Consider the following 21981-nt stretch of genomic DNA (forward strand, 5'->3'; position numbering starts at 1 on the left):
GGATAAAGCAGTGGGCAAACCACCCACTGGAGAGACTTGAGAAACTGTGGCTTTGCACTCCCCAGGACAAAGCAGTGGGCAACCCACCCATTGGAGAGACTTTAGAGACTGTGGCTTTGCACTCCTCAGGATATAGCAGTGGGCATTGAGCCCCCTCATGGATCTGGCGTCGTGCACTCATCCGGCTGAGGTGCCCCCCCTTCCCTTCCCCCTGAGGTGCCTGTTGTATTTCTATCTGATGCCCCTGCAGTGTTCTCTCCCTTTTGATCGGGTATCGAGTGTGGGCCTCGCCCATTCATTTTGGGCCCAGTGGTCCACAGACTATAAATGGTGCAATACCTGGACTTGTATTATTGGTGTATATATTTGTTTATAGTGTATGTATATTTTTGAGTACTGGATTTTAATTGATTACAATTGTTACAATAATTTCCTTTTGTCTTTACATTCTTCCAGGGGGGTTGGGGGGTGTAACTGTAATGTGTTAACATGTATTAGTGTGTGTGTTGTAGTGGGTGAGGGTGGGGGTGTTTTGTTTTGCATGTGTGTGTCACTCTCTTTTCCCTCTCCCCTCCCCTGTGTCGTAGGTGCAGTACTCACTGTGGTCTACGTCACCGGCTCCATCGCGTCCTGGTTCCTCGTGGGGTGTGTAGAGGTGAGCGTTTTCCCTTCCAAGTCCTGTTTCCGCTGTGTTTTTGTTCGAGGGGAAACTGCCCCGGAAAAGGTGGCGGATTGGCCTGTTGTAATACTGTGGGCGGTACATTGTCTTTCGCCTGTCTGTTGGCTGTTACCGCCGCGGTGTTTGTTTGTACCGCTGTGGTGGTCGGAGTGTTAAAGTGGCTGTCTATGTTGACAGCTTCCGCCATGGTCGTGATTCATTTTTTTTTACCACCGGCCTGTTGGCGCTTTTACCGACATTTTACCACCGACCTCCAGGGTTGTAATGAGGGCCTATGTCCATTGCATAGGAAACAAGATTGTTTAAGGTGTATATCTGGTCGGATAGGGTACTAATCCCAGTATCTGCAACAGCTAATGACTTCTGTAAATTTTTCTGGTCTATTTGCCTTAACTGGGCAGCAGCTTCTTGTTGAGAAAGCTTCCAAATTTCATTATATACTGCATATAAGAAGCGCTTTCTGCGTTGTTTCCTGGGGCCTAACAGGAAATCCTGTAAGTCAGTATTATTAGACAGGAGACTGAGGTGTTCTTTAACAGCATCTAGTGAGGAACTCTTCAACCATTGCTGGCATAGTTTCCCGACACTGTATGTCGTCACTATACCCGCGTTTTCAGATGACACTTAGCGAGGGTCAGGCCTAATTCTTCTAAAACCCCAGTGGAGTTTACAACACATTTATGACACCCATTGGTATCTATTGGCCACAATAATCACCCACCAAGACTTGAAAGTGAAGCATTAAAAGTGCCCTTTTGGACCCATTCATCGAGCTGATGTTCAGGTGCATTGATAAACTTTTGCCATTTGTAAACCTTTGCTTGGGCAGGAATACTGGGCACATTCAAATCCTTAATCTTTACTAAGCCTAAACAACTTGTCTGCTGTACAGTTTCATTTAAAAATATCATTTGAACAGGTATCAGGCATGCTCGAAATAAAGCTTCCTTTCCCCTTATTTGCCAATGTTTTTTTCCCCACGCACTTTTTAAGGCAATCAACTTCAACCAATATTCGTAGCCTTCTACAGCCAACCGGGAAACAAAGGAATCCAAATAAATGAATTTTGTATCAGTCAATAATATATGTACATTTTCCATCAATGGCAATTTGAAATAATATTACTCAGCATTTTTAACATTGTGCCAAGAAAAATATGTACATTTTTCAGAATATGTTTTAGAACTTCCTTGTGGAGGAGTTGAACAATGTTCCCATTGTGTGTAATTAAAATAGTTTTCGGGGTACTTGCTCTGTGAATGAAATGATGTCCATAATAATTATAACAGAACATGTCTCCATAATTTTCTTTAGATTGATAAACGTACTCACTTTCAAATACACTATAATACTGCAACTCAGTCATCATAGAATCAACTGTTTTCACATCCCAGTCACCAGAAACAACTCCGGGTATTATTATATCATTCATAGGAATTTTAAACATATATGGTATTTGAATGACCTCCATCAGGTCGTATACATCAACTGTGACTTTATCCCAAACAATCGCATCAGGAATTGCTATAGCGGAAATGTTCACGAAAGACAAATCTCTGCAGACTTTGTGCGAAGAAAAATGGGGTTTCAGGACCTCATCCACCAGTTCATCTGTTGGTAGTTCAGAAAGGTAATGACCATGTTCTAGTAGAAAGAAAGTAACAACAAAGCCAATCCAAAGGAGGAAAGCTAATATAGCCAAGAATAGCCACAGATAGTTCCACTGGAGAACAAAGCAATTTGGTGGAGCCAAATTATCAGCTTACGTGTTTTTGACAGTTCAGATGCAGAGGAGGCAGATGAGCCAGAGAAAGTGTCATTGATATCGGCAAAGTATCCAGAAGCAGTTCGTGCAAAAAATGGAGTTGTATTCTGAAGAGGAGAACTAACTGTAGTTTCCCGCGGTGGTTCGTAACTGACGATGCCATCCGTTTGTGTAGAATTTGAGAATGATCGGTCAACATTTTCTGTGTTGCTTGTTGTAAAAGATGCTAGTGGAGCTAATGAAAGATCATTTCCCACCCTCCCCAAGCTCAGAGAGATGTCAGCGTTGCTGCTCAAAACTTGTAGAGGGACTTCTTGACCAGTGAGAGGTATGCAGGTACTACTGGTTGTTCCTCTTGGTCTGCTGTTCAGGATCGGCCACATGGTGTAACTTGACATTGTCGATGGAGACAAAGTGGTTTTGTTTAGAACCAGGCTGCGGTGGTAGAATAACAGATCTGGTACCATGTATTCCCAGGACTGTAACCGGTGCACGATAGGAAGGACCAAATTCCTTTTTCACAGCAACTTTTTGACGTACTAGATCCCCAGCCTTTGGAATCCAGCTGGTAGATGTTATTGGTACATCCTTAATTCCTAAGGATGCAGCACAGGCAGAAGCGTTGTCATCACAAAACTGTTGTAATTCCTGCAAGTTAGTGACACGTTCATTTATGTCAAAAGGTGTTTCTGCCACCTCTATGCCAGGACCATCAAGATCTGGAACATACATTTGAGTTCCAAACAGGCACTCGTATGAAGTACGACCCCCCCAGGGACCTTCAAGGCAGATTATTAAGTGCTCTCTAGACTCCATACAGGTGATTAAACCAACTATGACCCGTACCTAGTACTCTGGCTGTTAAGGATTGCTTTAAATCTCAGTTTCGTCACTCCATGACACTATTTCCCATGGCATGAAATGAAGACGAGTAACGGAGTTGGATCCCTAACAAAGCCATGGTGTCCCTGAATGCCCTTGAGGTGAAAGCAGGGCCCTGGTCCGAGTGGAAAGTCGCAACTGTATATGTGCAGATAAAGACTTGCAAATCTTTAATAACAGTCTGAGCGTCAGCTGAGCGTTGTGGCCATACCCATAGAAATCTGTATGCACTGTCAGGTGTCAAGGGACCCACATTGTAATGGTTTGTTAGAAATTAGGAGAGGTGTCTGCGGTGGGTGTTTGACGGTGGACCCCTGAATTTGTTGGGAGATATCACAACAAAGAACATACTGCTTGGTCTGTTTGTGTAGACCTGGCCACCAATAATGAGCTTGCAACAATGATATTGTAGCTGCCACACCAGCATGAGCAGAAACAACTCCCTCATGTGCTGCTTTGATCAACTCTGGTCTTCGTGATTCGTTGGGAATCTTGTGATTACCCACACATGGGATTATAGCTATGGCGGAAAACAAGTCTGCCATCCGGTAGGAATATTTAGCAGGATATGCTTTTGGCAAAGGCGTGCCTTCAGCCGTGGCTGTCACGGGAGCCCATATTTCATCGTCCGGTTTCGTCCAAGAATGAGTTACTGCAGCAACAGAAGCCGTAGCTACTGCTGATTTGGCTGCTTCATCAGCCAGTGTATTCCCAGCAACGTGTATTCCAACGCACTGGTGTCCGAGGGGATGTACAACCTGGACATTTGGTAGCATTTCCTTCAGGTCCTCTACTTTCCCCCCACAGAAGTCTGTGTTTGATGGTGTTACCTTTGCAATCTCTGAACCCATTCTGGCACCAGTAATTATTCATTGAAGGGCTGGACACAATAGTGCGAATCACAGACAATCAGTGTTAGCTAGTCAGGATCCTTATGTTCCTTTGCCATCACCAGAGCCCTTAGCTCTGCTAGTTGAGCATTGCAATCCCCTGGGTTTGCATAAAGGTATGTTGTGGATAGAATTTACTACCCTCCATATAGCCGCCTGCAACTGCGCAAGCAGCAGAGTATTGATACTTCATGCCTATAGTAGGTTGTGCTGAGCCATCAGTGTACATGACTCTTTGATATTGGCAATGCATTTGCCAGAACTGGGTATTCTAGTTCATATTTAAAAAATTCTTGAGTTTGTAATTTTGGGTAAAAAATATAGTCAACATCAGTGGCTGTCAGGGACGTTGCCCATTGGATCCAATGTGGATGTAATGCTTTGGCATTTGGAATGCTAGGTTTGTTAACAGCATCAAGGGATGGGATTGGAGATACAACAGTAATGTGTTTCTCCTGGGCTAGTGGTCTCTCTTTAATGGCAGCCATCTGAACAGCAGTAAGAATTTTCTCAGTGGGAGCAAAACATTGTTCTGCTGTAGAGTACAAATGTGATTTGTATGCAACCAAGACTGTCTCAACCTTATTGAATGTTACATAGGTGAAACCAATGGCACCAGCAATTACTCTGATGACCAGATGTGTTTTATTGTCCCAGGTGTGTAGGTGTTCTGCTGCAAGCATGTCTTGTAATGCTCTGAGAATGCGTTTGTGTTCGATTGTCCAGAATTTATTTGAAAAGTCAGGACGTATCAAGTCATATAAGGGTTTGATACATGATGCATAATCTGGAATATAAATTCTGCCAAAATTTAGAAAACCCAATAGTGACTGGAGTTTTTTAATAGTATTTGGGGGTTGTAACTGTGCACATTTTTCTAAGAATTATGGCGCTAGGCTCTTTCCTTCACTTGATAATTCGTATCCCAGAAACAGGACACTAAGGAAGGCTATTTTTGTTTTTCTGAAGTTAAATTTATAGCAGAATTCGGCAAACCATACAACAATGCGGGCTACTTATCTTAGATGTTGCAGTAATTCATCGTCCGTAAGCTAGATATCATCTACATAGGACAATGTTTCAGGGTCAATATCGTGCAATATTGAAGTTACACGAGCTGCAAACAGCCCTGGACTGTCCTTGTACCCCTGTGGTAAACAACAGAATTTTTTCTGGGAGCCTAGTGCACCGAAACTTGTTAAGTCTCTACTCTCAGGTGCTAGATTTTGGCAGAAGAAACCATTGGAAATATCCAATGTTGTTTTGTATTTTTTGCGCACTATGTTGTTCATAAAGGCTGTGCTATGAGAATTTTGTATAGCATATGTATGTGTATGACTATTTAAGTGTCTGTAGTCTAAGACTATTCTGTAAAAATGGTCCTGTTTAGCTACAGGGAATAAGGGATTATTCATTGGTGAGACAAATGGTTCGATTATGCTCTGGTACTCTAGTTCTGTGAGGACTTCCCTCATAGGTGCTATAGCATCATGTTTTACTGTTTATTGGGGTTGAGGTTGATGTTCATGTGGAATCTTTATCCCATCCTACGTGATTGCAGTATAACGCGGGTGCCTGAGCTAATGCCCAATCAATGGCATAGCATTCTACCAGCTCATCGGGAACAAGAGGCGAGAAAGAAGGTTTGATAACCTCTTCTCCATATGAGCAAGTACAGACAAATTAATGTGGCCAATCATTTTCGGCCAGTAAAATATCATAGATATTGTGCGTTCAATGTCTCCTTCTAACTGTATCGTTACTTTGTACACCCTGTTTCAATTTGTAGGAAGTCATCAGTTGTAACACCCCCAGATGCTCTTGAAGATTCTGGTGAACTATTGTGACCTCTGCTGTGCTGTCTAGCAGAGCTAGTGCTCACAAATTGTTTTACAATAGAGCTCTCTACCTGAGTTGCAAGACGAATCGCAACTGCTGGCACTTTTTTTCTTTTTAAATTGGAGTTTTTTGTTTCTGAAGTTTCTCTTCTTTTTTAACAGATGTTGAGCGTTGTGATTCCTGTCTCAGTTTCACATACTCACTTCTCCACTCTGACGGCCCATCTCTCTCACTGCATTTTTCCGGTGAGTCCTAAAAGGAACGTGATTGGCGTGAATCAGTATATTGATATCTGTCAGGCTTTCTTATATTATCTCTATTTCTGGGATTATATCTATTCTGAGGGGTCTCTGAATGCGGAGATTCTCCCCTTTCCTTTTTTAGGTGTTTTTTTTTTAACCCAGTGTTTTTTAGAACCCTCAGGTGCTTGCTTGGTAGAATCTTTATTAGATTTACTCTGAAATTGTGGTTTTATGGGCCTGCTCCCCAGACTATCTCGACCAATACTAGAACAGGTCTCTGCAATAATCTTTGGCAGCTCGCATTCTTGATCCTGTACAGGAACGTCCCGGAGCCGCATTCGCACTGCTAGTGCTACTGCTTCCCCTTTAAGGTTACTTGGTATAATGGAAGATACAGTGGCAAAATTACCCATGAGTTGCATCCCCAAGGCTAGGGCCGGGGGCAGCCCCGTATCCATCTTGAATTTGTTTTAATACTTCCTGAAGATTAGCAAGTGTCGATGTATAGAACGTGGCATATACCGTGCCCCAAGTATTGCAGTTATCTACTGTGGGAACCATCACAAATGGCAAGCACGTAGTTTATATCCTATGCTTATCCTGAGGTCCCATATGGGGAAATACTGCTTCCAGTGCATTTATTTTTTGAGCTAACCAAAACAGAATCTCTTCCCGTTTGGTGGGTACCTTACCCATGATCGAATGTACAGTAGCAGGATTAATGCCTGGCGTTGCTGCATGTGGTTGCACCGGGGCAGCACACGCTGGGTTTGCATTTAATGTTTGCATTACAAACTGTACTAATAGTCTGTATATTGCCGTAAGCTCAGTATATAAGCGGCGAACCTCAGCTACCACCAAGGTTGATGCATCAGGGTGCAGTGTATATGTGGCCAATAAAGACCAGGTAGGATCATCATTACTTAGAGGACCTAACCTAACATGTAGGATTGTGTGTGGTGGAGCGCCATCAAGCCAATTATTATGGTCTTGATAAGATAGTGGTATTTCTAAATATGCATAAACTCTATATTGTGCAGGCATGTTTGCCGGTGTATAGTGGTGAACTGTATTTGTGTTCCCATCAGCTGCTGGAAATGTGACCCAAGAATAGAACATTTCTGTTCTGTATGCTGCATGACCTTCAAGTACAAATGTAACTGGACTCCCCTGGGCTGTTAGGCCATGTGTCAAAAAATGTGCAGTAAGGGGTGGTCGTGTATTAACTGCAATTGCTATCCAATGCGGGCTTGCCATGATCAATGGTAAATTTTATTCAGAGATAAGAACACCAAATGGGGATTATCCTTTTAGAGTTCAAGCTTGAACAACCTACAGTGATAGTTAGGTACTCCCTACTTAGCTGAGGAGCAAAAAATCCTCAGTACCACAGACGTCTCTGAATATAGTACTGAGGTGTCTTTTGCATATAGTGAGACATAAATACTCAGGAGGACCCAAACATTAGTGCCTGACCAAAAGTTGGTGGTGCCATGTCGCATAGGTTCTCATCATCCTAATGAGACTACTAGATTCGGGCGGCAGAATCACCTGTACTGCGGGGGACTGAGTCTGATACCGCACCATGTGATGCCTGTCGTCCTAATCCAGGTTTGTCCCGACTAACTAGCGGTGCCACATTTCCACCTAAGAGCAGGGATGATTGAGACAACCGGGTGCATGACATACATGACTACTCAGGGGAATCGTAGTCACTCAGATCTCATCCATTTCTCTCAGTTACATTAGTTTCATGTATGTAAGGACAATCAACGGAAGAGTATAGTTTAATAAGGTTTTATTGAAGTAACTGCATCTCAGATAATAAAGCATGTGCTGCAATAACTAGGACGATGAAGCACAAAAAGTTTAAATTGTGACAAGGAGAGTAAAACACAAGAATAATGCTACCATACTGTCACTAAGGTTTGTAGAGATAGTTCTTACCTAAGCTATATTAGAGCACAGCATGTTAAGCTCTAATTCTGCCTTTCAGGTTCCCCCTGGGAAGACATTATCCATCATACCTGAGCAAGAAGCCTCTAGACTACAGAGGCAGCAGCAGCGAAGCAATCAGCATACAGTCATGGTCATCTTGCTGTAATCTCCCTCTAACGTGCATGGGTCAAAGTAGTGTTTTTATAATAAAACCTCTGATGTTCCAAGAAAGGATCCCCACGTAAGAGTGTGTATGTTTCTGTGAACACTGGAGTCAAGGCATATCACTTTTGCCAGCAACCTAACTTACTGTAGCCTTGATAAAGCACAGAGATAAAGCACAGAGTTAAAGAAAGAAATGTCTTGTTTACGAATGCAGTGCTGACTTAGGCAAAGAACAGCTAGGTAAAGAAAATAGAACGAGACCGCAAATGTGGCTAATGTTAAAATAATAAAATGAAGCTGAATAAAATATGTCTAGGTTAAAGTGCACAAAGGCAGGCCTAGTTTGCTAAAACAGCGCGTATAAAACTATAGCTAAAATGGCTACACAACAGTATGAAGTTGGATTTAAATAGTAAGTCTGAAAATGCCACTTTTGGAAAGTTGTCATGTTTTCACTTTAACCATTCTGTGGCTCTGAATGCATGTCTGGGGATGGATGACAGATAAACTTTGTGAATTGTATCTAGATAGTCATACACAAAGGGAGCTTGGGTGGGACCAGGCTGATAGGTCTTCCTGGGATAGATGGGAGGGCGGAGATGACTCACCTGAATGGGGTTGTGTCTCTCAACACACAAAGGGCTGCATAACCACCTGTAGAGTGTCTGGATCCAGAGAAGGAAGTGCAGGGGCCTGGTGCATTTCAAAGGCTACTCTTTGAAGTCCCCCAATTCGAGGGCTGAACTGGGTATAAGTACTGGACCCCAAACCTCATCAAAAAGGGCACTTTTTTGGACTTGTAACCAGATACTGTTGAATCTACCTCTGCACAATGCCAGGGGGACTGAGGTGCTGCCAGGAGGGACTGCCACTTGGCTAACTGCTTTGCTGTGTTGGCCTGCTTCTATCTGCTGTGCTTTCATTGTGTTCTCCCAGGGCTTGTTGGCCTGCTCTTTGTTATCGAACTCTCAGGGCCAGAAAATACTTCTTCTGTGAGTCCAGCAGCTGAGCCTGCTACGATTGGTGTGTGACCCTAAACAAGTGGTGGTTTTTGCTGGAGGAGTTGGTGCTCCATGCTCAACACATCAAAGGATTCACGTTTCATTGCTGAATGCAGCAGAGTCCTGATTAATGGTAGCACATGCCTGCGATCCCCAGCTGAGCCCAGCATTCCATGTACACACATCAAAGGACTTGCGCTCCGTTTTCTGAATGCAGCAGAGTCCTTCCTACTTCAAAGGAGCAAAATCATGCTCCTCCTACTGCCCCGAAGGGAGACCAATGCTGCGCCACACGAGGACAGCTCAGCACAGCTCGGGCGAAGCCCCTAGAGAGGTGATCCCAACTTCCAAAGGCCCGTCCACAAGGCTTCAATGCCAGCAGCTTGTTTTCATCCTTATTTAGTGGAACGTACTGTGACAGGTAGGACCTGTGGAGTCTGTGTAGCCATACTCCCCTCTCTCTCTCTCTCTCTCGCAGGTGGCTGACTTAGTCTCAAGGGGCCTTTGAAAGATCCTCCGATTTAGTAGCTGTTGGGCACTAGTTCGCAGACACATTGCAGCCGCATAACTGATGTCGCCTGCTTGGATCCTCCACATTGTAACTTGGTCGGTGCAATTGTGACTAATTTACAAAACACAAGTGTTTCTTCAGTACTCCTACCTTTAAAAATGATGGCCGTGATTTAAGAAAAATGATGCACAACTGTGCTAGCGCAGTTGTGCGTCAAATGAATTGCAGCGGGCTAATGACATTTCTTAGCACCATCCGTGCGCCATCTAAAAAATGATGGACCATGACGCTAAGAAAACGTTAGCGTAAAAAAAATGATGCTAACCATTACGACGTGCCAGAAAGAAAAATTATGCTAATGCTGTCAAAGTGGCGTTAGAACTTTTTGCGCCGCGTTTTTGATGCTAAACTTGTTAGTAGCATATTTAAAAGCATTAGTGAGCAAGAAAAAAAGATAGGGAGAAAAGATGAAAAATGCAGGCTGGGAGATACCCCAGAGAGATCCCAATCAGCTCAGCAACAGCCAGGAGGGACCAGCAAAGTCCAATGAGGAGAAGAGGAAGAGGAAGCGGAAGTGTAGCTTTAGTGAGAAGGAGAATGTCATGTTGGTCAGAGAGGTGATGGAGCACCAGCAACAGCTCTTCTTCACCTCCAAATTTCCAATAGGTAGGAGAGAGGCTGTATGGCAAGCAATGTTCGATAAAGTCAACAGCGTGGCAGAGGTGAACAGGGCTGTCACTGATTTCAGAAGCACTGACAAGCGCAGAACTAAGGAAAAACTGGCCAGGAACCAACAGGCAGCACTGAAGACTGGGGGTTTGATTTAGGAAAAGTGGCACGGCACCCAGTGCAGCGCCACTTTTCTAGCACCTCTTAGCGCCCCCCTAGCGCCACCATATCTAGTTTATGGCACACCATAGTGGTAGTTAGAGGAACTAGCATTAACATTTTTGACGCTGGTTCGGAGATTTTCCGGAATAGCGTCAAATATTTTGATGCTAATCCTGCAAAGCACATTGAGACCCACTGTAAGCAATGGTGTGCCTCATTTTAATGCCTACTCTGAGCACGTTATAAAAGTGCCAAAAAAATGATGCAAAGAAATCTCTTACATTTTTTTGGCCCATTTTCTCAGCCCTCCCTAACGGGGGAATGCCCCCTTTGCATATAGTATGCCTGGCGCGGGCATAATGTAGCGCAAAGGGTTACAAAGTGGCACAATGCATTCATTGCACCACTTTGTAAATTTGGCACAGCGATTTCGGCCTCGTTGGGCCACATTAGCATAAAAATAATGACACCAATGTGGCGTGAGGAGGCGCTAGGGGCTGTTAAATCATCCCCTAGAGGTGGAAGTCCTGTACACCAGAAGGGCTTGGATGAGCTGGAGGAGATGGTGGCAGCAGTCATCCCAGAGGAGTTGGTCACTGGAATCACAGGACAGGACAGTGCAGACTACCAAAAACTACCACAAATGCATGGTAAGTTTCAGGGGGGACTTTCCTGAATTTTACAAATGCCAGAAGAATGAGGCACATAGGACACACTGAATGCATGCAAAAGCGTTGCATCAGGATACATAGGGCCAGAATCAAAAGGCCCCATCACCACTGCAGCCTCACTTTTAGTGAAGCTCTGCTGGCACTATGCACTTCAACATATTCACAACGTGGTGTTAAGCCACCTTGTAAATATGGCCTCTACACATGCAGCACTTTGCCTGAAAGGGGCGTGCAATCAGTGTGGCTGCGGTTGTGCCACAACAATACCCATTGGATATTGTTGTTGCCCCAGATCCAAGACTACATGTTAAGCTGTGGCTGTGACTAAATTCAACACCTCCGCAGGGGTGGTGTTAGGATGGGAAAACAAGGCAAAATGCATTCCTTCCTCTTCGTGTCATTGCTTTTCTTATGTGTGCTGCATCCTGCAGCACACATTGAAATACCAAATTGCCATAAAAGATTGCACTATGGTGCAAGGATGCCTACTTTGGTGCAGGGAGCTTAAATCTGAGGAAAACGGAATGCGGAGGTGCTCCATATTCCTGTAAATACAGCACATCCATGTGTTTCAAAAGTGGCACAGAGCAGAACAGCTATTTTTGCTGCTGCTCGGAGCTGTGCCACTTTAGAAAAAATCAGGGCCTCAGTGTGCAACATGTCCTTCTCTGCTCGCACATTGTGGCCCAACAACAACTCTCACACACCTCCATGCACCATTTGGGAATGGGCACAAAAGTGAACATATACAACATATGGGGCATGTCCGTAATCATCATTTGTGCTGCTGTACAAGTAGCTTCAATTTCACCATGTAACAAGATTGCCTGCGTTGTGGTAATTGTTGATGTTGTGTATAAAGAGACACCTTCATGCATAAGAACAGGCACAAGTGGCATCAATGTTGCACTACTTAAACAATGTCACTAGCCCGTAATGCAACAGTACCATCATACAAATAGTTGCCAATGTGGATCCATTGAACAGAACAGGCACAAGCGGCATCAATGTTGCACTACTTGAACAATGTCACTAGCCCGCAATGCAACAGTACCATCATACAAATAGTTGCCAATGTGGATCCATTGAACAGAACAGGCACAAGCGGCATCAATGTTGCACTACTTGAACTACTTGAACAATGTCACTAGCCCGTAATGCAACAGTACCATCATACAAATAGTTGCCAATGTGGATCCATGCTGCCCACTCCCCTAGTGCCACAATAACAAACTCTCAAAATGCATTAATTGATCCACATCGTACATCCTTACACCAATATATGCGTGTGGCAGATATGCTGTATCCCTAATGTAGGGAGAGATGAACTAATGGGGCTGACAATCCCTAAAGGTTGCACTGTGCCATGCAATTAGCACATGTATGGGGCTTGCTAAAGGCAGATGACAACATTACACAAGCATTGTGAGCAATGGACCTCTCTCTGGTTTGCTGCACTAGTGTCATCATTCTTGGTGCCAGTGCAGTAAAGCACCACATTAGAGACAACACTCATTACGCTACTGTGGGAATGCCCACCATGGTAAATAGGAATGTAATGATGTGCTGTCATGGTATCAATGGCTGAGGCAAGGGGCCTGCAAGGAATATGGTGGTGTGGGCTCAATGCACAAAATATCTTAAAAGGTTGCCCCATGTACGATGCACAATGCGACACATAATAAACAACTACACCCTGTGGTTTGTAACATGTCACTGAGCCACCAGTAGCAAGTAAATGATGAGCCATGTCAACAGCCACTACATTCAAAGATTGACATTTCACTATCCCATTGCAGAGGATGACACTTACCTCCTGCTGACCTTCCTGTCCTGGATTTTACAGATGACATAGATGACCAGCTGCAGATCATCAATAAAGAGACTCTCCGGGATGTCCTATGTTCCTTCCAGACACCACGTCTAGTCGCAAGTAGGACACAAAGCATTGCAAGGTCTCCACATGAACCACCCAATTACCAACATACATCACCAACCAGTTCTGCCACAGCCCTGAAATCTGAGGACCCAGACATCACCTTTCAGAGGACAGTGGTAGAAGTCCAGTGGGAGCTGGCCAAACATTTGTGGGTGGGGATGAAGACCATGGCAGGTAGCCTAGAGGGAGGACAGAGGTGTCTCTGTCCAAATAAGGACAACTAAGCTGCCATCAGAGGCACCAACGCCCTGCTACGTGGACTCCAGCTGTCCCTGGCCGACGTAGCTGCTGTCATGAGGCAGAGGCTTGAACAAATGTCCTCCGAAGGTGGCAGCAGCAGGATAAATAACAGGGTGTGGGGTGTTACAAAATGCCATGGAGTCCATACAGCGGGAAGAGGCCTCATTCAGGTAATACATTGCTGCCTACCACTGTGATATAGCTGCAGTGTTGAGAAATCAGCAGTTCCTCCTTGCTGAATTGATGCCTTATGTGTTCCCACAAATGGCAGCTGCCGGAATCTTTGATTCCACATCTCTATCCCCTGATGTGTGTTTATCACCCTCAAAATCAACAACAGCACCATCCATGGCAGAGGAGGCACCAAACACATCAGAGGATGAAGATGTGGAGGGAACAACATTCGCACGTAAAACCACCCTGCAACACCAGTCTGTGCCACATGGACAGTATCTCCTTAGTTTGTGCTTAGGATCATGCCAGTGTTGTGACAGCTGGCAATATGCCCTCTTCACTCAACCACTGTTGACTTATCTGCTATGGACTATCATTGTCTCAATTCCTACCTATTGTCAATTTGGACACCTCCTCACCAATGCACACGTGTGCAAAACGTTTCTACAATGATTGTGACAGATCTTAGTAATGACAATTCATGTAGCATCACTACATGTCAAATATATTGTATCCATACACAATCAGAGTTTCAGGAACTGAGCTGAAAACTGTCTTGAGTATCTGATGTCATAGCGCTGCCAATCAGACAGGTCCTTGGACATTGAGGATAGACATAGTCACACATGTAAATCAATACTGAATGCAGACCCTAAGGCATTTCCCCAACTTGGTCAATGCAGCCATGAGAACACCCAGACAGTCAATCATCATGGACAACTAATTCTCTGAAATATACCAGGATTTATTGGTACCTAAAAACACAGAGCTATCAAAAACCTAACTTACTCAATAACCTTCAGTAGGCTAACCCATACTAACTTATCTTAACCCTACAGCTATCTATCCTATTCTAAACTTAACTTATACACCTAACGCCACTCAATAAACATTGTCCCCCCATTCCTCTTATGAGACAATAGACTTGTAGGAGACCATAAACTAAACTACACACATATTAACTAATCCTATGTACTAAACATTTATATTTTTTGTGTTTTTTGAAAAAAGATTTTTTTGTACATATACCCCTAAACATAACCTCCCACCCAACTACTTCCCAAAACAAAAACAATGCCCAAATCCCCCCAAACTACACTAACTATATCGTACAACTAACCTACGCTATCCTTCCTAACCTATGTCTACCCCCCTAAAACGTACTAAAACATTGAACGATGCACACTGGGGAAGGCAAGATCCATTGTAGTGGTGAGTGGCCACACCTACAGCTTCTTGAGCTTTCTCTTTATGAATTTCAGCATTTTATTATTTTGGGCATTGTCTGCCTCCAGTCTGGCCAATCCGGCCTTCAGCTTGACCATGTCCTTCGCATTTCTGCCTCAAAGCTGCTCCCAGCGGCAGATGGTGGTGACCGGCGTGGTGCTGGTGCTGTCTGATGTGTTGCTGATGTTGAGGGTGCCAGACCTGAAGGAGCACCACAGACTCTGGGTGCTGAGGACACTCCTGTAGTTGAGGTGTTTTTAGGATGTTTGGCTGGTCCACCATTAGGGAAGGCATTCCACACCCCAGATGACTTTTCTGTGCGGTATCTCCTTACCATCTTCCTGTAACCAGCGTGGACCTTGCAAATGTGCTAAAACCTTTCCACACGTTTAGTGATCTTCTGGTTTTGCACTGGAGTCATTGTAGCAGCTAAAACATGAGCAGAACATGTCATCAGTAACTGCATTGAGTAGAGAAAGAACAAGCATGCATAGTAAACAGCATTTTATGATGACACATGTTGTCAAGCAGTAAGCCAACAACAAGGGCACGACCCAAGTCCATACAAATCTAGCTAGCAAGCATCTACAGTATTTGGTACATGTCACAGGAATAATGGCTCTCCAAAGTTGCACACTAGGGCCAAGATTTAAGAGGGCCTCCATCCACTACATTAGTGTCATAAACAATATGACACAAATACGAGACAAGGCCAAATGGTCAGCAGAATTTCAACAAAGTGGTGCAATACATGTATTGTGACACTGTGTCACCCCTTGCCCCACATTAGGCCTGTGCTAAGCATGATGTTTGCAAGGTTTGCGTTACCTCGGTAGGGTGACTGTCAAAATGGTGCACTGCAATCTAAGAGATTCAGCTGCCTTATGTTTTTATTCTTAGTTTTACTGCCAGCTCAGAGCTTGAACTAAAAGGGGGGACACCATTGGGCACAATGGGCCCTTACGTACAGTCCAGTGTAAGCAGTAGATTCTCTTGCACTAATTAGAATGGTACATCATGTCCATCAAGATGTTAGCAACATTTGCCACATACCCAGCACCATCATGCGCCATATGTCATATATGGCACATACATGGTGGCGGATAGGGGGGAGCTAAGGACCGCAAGAGAAGTGGTGCAGCACTGTGTGCAGCACTTGTTTACGTGGATCTGCCCCTATCTGTGCACAAACTTGATACACCTCCAAAGTACCAGGTACACAATCACCATGCACATTTCATACACATGTGATGTGATGATGCTTGCTCACAACTATCATGATGGCTGAAATCTGTTGTTTCATCTGCACACATCTTATTGGCTACAATTCATAAACTTGCCTGACATCCATCTGGAGAAGAGAATAAATCTCAATGTGTACTCAACTGACTGTTGTCTTTCTCAACAGAGCTCCTTGTACGTCCGGTGCCTCACCTCATAATTAAAGAGCAGTGAAGCACCGGGGGTGCAAGTGCCTCCATGCGAAAGGCCCTTGGAGAGCTGTACCCAGGTACATATTTTGTACCATGTCCTGACTAAATTTGTGCAACGTCCTGGAATGGTTGCTGTGAAAACATATGTTTGCTACATCCATGCATTGCAGAGAGCCAGCACCTCTGACACATATTGTGACTGACATCAGTGTGTTTGTGGCCATACAAAACATTTCCTGAGTCTCACTAATCCATGGCAGCACACGTTGGCACCTGTGCAACGTTCCAGAAATTCCACATCCTCAACATATCATTAGACATGATGTTGATACTCAAGGATAGTTGATGGTGTTGAAATTGACACACATGCTGTTTGTACATGACTTAATACACATCGAACCCTCTCAGACACAACACTGTATATGCATGAGTGACATACAAGGTGACACTTACTGGTTGCATCGGGGTCTTGAAAAGTGGAAACCTCTCCTATGGCGTAGTTTGGAGGTCCGCCTGTAGGACATGACAGGAAAACATAGCTTTATAATTGATGAACAAAGATGAGCATGGACAACTGATATACATTTCACTTGTTTAACTGAGTGAACTTGTCAACTTAGTGTTCAGAAAGACCCACTGCCATCTACAACATGTCAGTCACACAGACATAGGTAGCACCCAAAACATATATAGAAATGTGACTCACCCATACATATCTCTGATTCATTTGTCACACTTAATGGGGGTCAGGACACAGTTAATTGTGCAAAGTTTAGGGGCAGATAATAGGGAAGTGTCACTGACAAGAAAATGTCCACTCAACTGAATTCCAGGTTCTGTAGGAGTGAAGAGAATAAAACTGTCACCCCTAAACACTACTCTCTCATATCTGAACTGAAACAGGGAATGAGTGAATAGTAACGGGGGGAAATAGATAGGGAACAGGGTTTTGAGAAGGGAAGAGAAATAAAAAACACTGGTTCACAAAGGAGCATCTCTGTTGTTCTAAGAAAGTTGCCTCAGGGTTTGGTGCAGGAATTTCTAAGACCAAAAACAAATAAAAAACAACAGAACTACAAATATCACAGAGTCTTTGAGCAACATAACAATAATTATTATCATTCGATTGAGCAATCACCGAGCCTTTCAACAAAATCACAATAATTATTAGCACTTGAATGCTCAACTGTTAAACATACTTTTGTAACTCACAACAAAATCGTTATAAAATCAAACTTATGAATTTGTCTTTTGTTATTCATTTTCACACAATAGACACGCTCCACAAATAATCAGAAACAATTTCTAATTTTACATAGATATCGAGCAATGCTTCCAGGAGTTCACAACACTTAACTTCAATGCTGCCTTTAAAAATACTTCTCAAGCTGTCTTTGGAAAATAGTCTTGTATGACGGTTTTCTCAGCATCGACAAATGTTTTTCATAATGCACCAAAAGATCACTAACCTCTAGAAGGTTGAAAACAGGGGAACGAGAGGGGGAATACTGTTCGTAACTTCTCCAGCCACTGCGAAAGCAATCTGCTCCAGAGAGGGAAGCTCCGATGAAGCCTCGCACTGAAATGACAACTCCAGAAAGAATGACGGAAACTCCATCTGAACCGGGAACACCTGCGAGCGCAGGAAGACTCGAAGCAAAGCACAGGAAACACCTTGGCAGTTCTATTTATAGACTGGTGATGAGTCATCAGACACATGCTGGTGATGAGTTATTAATCACTTCTGATGATTCAGTTGCAGGAATTCTGGTGATGAGTCATCGGGCACATGCTGGTGATGAGTCATCAAACACTTCTGATGATTCATATGAAAGAATTCAATGTCTCCATAAACCACTTGGCACACAGTTCACAAATGGAACAACACTTGTTTTTATCAATATAAACAAACATGCAATGTAGTGTTCCTCACAAGTTACAGGGAAGTGCTGTGCTGTAAACACATTCAGGACATGTTTCATTGTTCTTCATAAATGCTGACTTATTTTGTGAGGGTGCAGCAAGAAGCATGTGTGTGTGAGTGTGAGTCCTAACAGTCGCTGCACCCAGTGCAGCACCACTTTCCTTACTCCCCTTAGCACCCCCCTATTGCCCCCATGTTTGTGCCATATTTTTGATACAGCGCACACATGGTGGCGGTCGGGGGGTGCTAAGGGGTGCAAGGAAAGTAGTGCTGCACTGGGTGTATCAACACTTTCCTTACATCTACCCCTTGATGTCTTCACCTTAAACATGAAATGCTATTATTTTCCTTATGCCCTACTGTCATGCACATGCAAAGGAGGATGCAAAAATGTCTTAGGTTTTCTTACCAATAGGTCTGCCAACCCGAACCACCAGGTGATCCAGGAGATCGCCTTCCCTGGCAATGAGGTCTGCCCACCGGTCCTTGAGCTAGTGGTCTGCGTGGTACACCTTGACGATCCTGCACAGCTGACACAGGACTTTCTCCCAGCACAGCTTCCTGATCCCAGTCGGGTAGCCCATGATCACATGGCCACCCATTCTCAACATGCGGGAAGGTAGGGGAACACTAGCCAAATGAACCCCCTAGTTCATCTGGACTCATGGGCTGGGCCCTTCCTTTGCTGTCTCCCTCCACAGCAACCAATGACCCCCAATAAAACTATATAAAATAAGCCTACCTAACCCCAAATACCCCAACAAACTATACTAACACAAGAGGAACACCCAACAATACTAATACAATGGCAAAACAATTACACTAAAGAAAACTAACAAATACAACAAAAAGGACTGAACAGCAACAGGACACAGCACAAAACTCTCAACAGCCACAACTCCTCAACCAGCACCAGCTCAGGGGCGCTAGAGAGCCTGCAGTAATATAGCGGCACATTAGTGCCGCTCTGCTGGCTAGAGCTCATTATCTGACAAAAATCTGAACTTTAGGCATGCATCGCACGAGAAATCAACAATAGAGGGGCAGAGTGGGTCATGGAGCCCCTGACAAGCCACTGTGGTGTTCCGGGGTGGACAAACAGTAGACAACTCGCAACCAGTGGGATCGTGCTCCGCGGAGGCCATCAGGGAAAGTGGCGCCCAGGTGGAAGTGAGGCCCCGGCACAGGACAAGCAGTGGCGCCATTGAAGAGCTGTGACAGGAGGGATTGCCTTCACATTTGGAACTAGCATTGCAGTTGACTCCTCACCTAGCCCAGCCTGGGGAACAAGACTGTGAGCAGTATACACATGCGTGCTCCCTGCAAACTGAAGCAGTGGGTTGGCGTGGCATGGGAGGAAGACAGGGGCACCGTATTTCACCTCCGAACCGTGCCAGATTTTAAGATGCTCCTTAGGTACCCAGGAGCAGCTGGGGGACAACGGCTGTCTTACCAGCAAGGTGCCGGAAGAACAGGTTGGTGCGGTGTGGTGACCAGGGAACGAGGAAGACTGTGAGGGTGGGTGCACCCCTATATGGGCCATTTGAGTTTGGTAGGCCCTAAGGAACACAGCATGGGCTGCCCCCCCAAGTACAGTGCAGGAGTGACACCGGGGGATCCAGAGAGCCATGCTTAGGGCATAGAGGTAGCACGTGTGCATAGCACTCCTTCCTACCGGAGATCCTGGTCCCTAACATACACACACGCATAAAACATATAGCAGCCCCCTTTCCTGTTATTGCAACTCGGAGTGCTCTCAGCGAAGTAGCACCAGAGCTTTACCCTTTCAGCGACCGTGCTACTCCCAATGCCTGCTACCACATGCAGAGACAGGTCCACAAATTAATCAGTGGTAGTCACTCAGACTGCCACTTGAATCGTCAAACGGGGAAGGCAGATAAAATTCAACAGCAACCGCCCTTTGAACCCAGATGGAGTCCAAGATCCCCCCCAGAATACCATGAGAATCTAACAAGAGAGCCCTAGAATGGCGCAGAACTCTCCTTGGAAAACACACTAAAGGCAATGCAACAGAGCCTGCAGTCAACTGACAGCAAAATTGACTCCCTGAACATGCATATTGATCACATGGTGGCCAAACTTGAAAAGCACACAGATCATTGCAGGCTTGCCCTTCCCAGGGACGACCCGCGTCTCATTATAGCAAGGCTCTCAAACTACCATGATCGGGATATGGTGCTACATATGGCCAGGGAGAAAGGTGAAATACAACATCAGGGCAATATAGTGCCTTTCTATCTGGACTTCACAATGGCAGTGCAAGCTGCAAGATGGGAATTTGCCTCGGTGAAAAAGAAATTGAACCAAATGGGAATCAAGTATGCCATGCTGTATCCTGCCAGGCTAAGAGTCGAGCACCCAGACTCACACAAAATAATGGCAAATCCTAAGGCAGCATGGGACTTTGTGAAAACCATAAAAGATTGGTTAGGAGATCAGGCTGCAGAAGACAGTGGGGAGTAAGGGAGAAAGTGGACTAACACACAGAGTGGAAGACTACTAGGAGTCTGTGCTACATGGAACCTGGAACCGATTAAGCAGCTGGGTCTACACCTCAAGCATAAGGATGCACATCAACAAATGTCAGACACCGCATGTGTGCCATTTGCATTCTTACGGGGATTCATTTGCAGCCTCCCCTAAGAGAGGTTTGAAAAAACGTACTGTGTCTTCTGCTAAAATCACCCTACATACTGCTACTACACGGGGAGCATGGAATCTCTAGCGGCCCCTAGATGGGGATATCTCAAACAGTTGGGATTAGGTTTAAAGCACAGTTGAAGTGCCTTGTTTTGGTTCATTGGGGACAGTGGGTGTTTAGAATGTTGAGATATATGGACCAGTGGGTGGGTGGAGGGAGTTGCATCAGAATTTTGTTCATGCACCACATGATTGTCATGCATTGCCACTACGGGTATTGCAGTAGAGGGACATGCAATCCGGAATACCCAGATGTAAATTCTGATCCAAAGATTAGTGACATCAAAGGACACCTGGTATTTTTGATCTGGAATGCCTGTGGTGTTAACAACAACAGGAAAGTCAAACAGGTGTTCTCATATTTAAACAGGCACCACATGTACATTGCCATTCTACAAGAGTCTCATCTTACCAAGCATACAGTTGGCAGCATAGGTTACAGATGGACATGCGTTAGAATAGCCTCAACATACTTATTTGAGAGGGATACTGATCGTAGTACAAGGTAGGGTTGGTAACAACCCCCTTACCATACTGACGACATATGACTTGAATACAGACTATTCTGACTTCTACACTGAGGTCTGGAATAGACTCCACATGCTACCGCCGGCACCCATATTATGGGGAGGGGGCTTAAACATCTACTTTGATCCTGCCATGGACAGATCAGGCATGGGCGTCTGGCAAGGAAAACAATCAGCTTACATTCTGAGGCAGGGGATGAAGGAGGATGGCTTGGTGGACATGTGGCATCTGCAAAATTCATTGGAAAGGGAGGGGCGTACATCTTGTCAGTCCAGGGCACATGGTTCTGACTTGATTATTGGTTAGCTACTAAGGAAATTAGCACATGGGCTGCGGAGGTGTGCCACCTTCCCAGAACACTGTAGGATCACTCTCCAGTGA

Source organism: Pleurodeles waltl, chromosome 3_1 (genome assembly GCF_031143425.1).
Source record: "Pleurodeles waltl isolate 20211129_DDA chromosome 3_1, aPleWal1.hap1.20221129, whole genome shotgun sequence".
NCBI lineage: Eukaryota > Metazoa > Chordata > Amphibia > Caudata > Salamandridae > Pleurodeles > Pleurodeles waltl.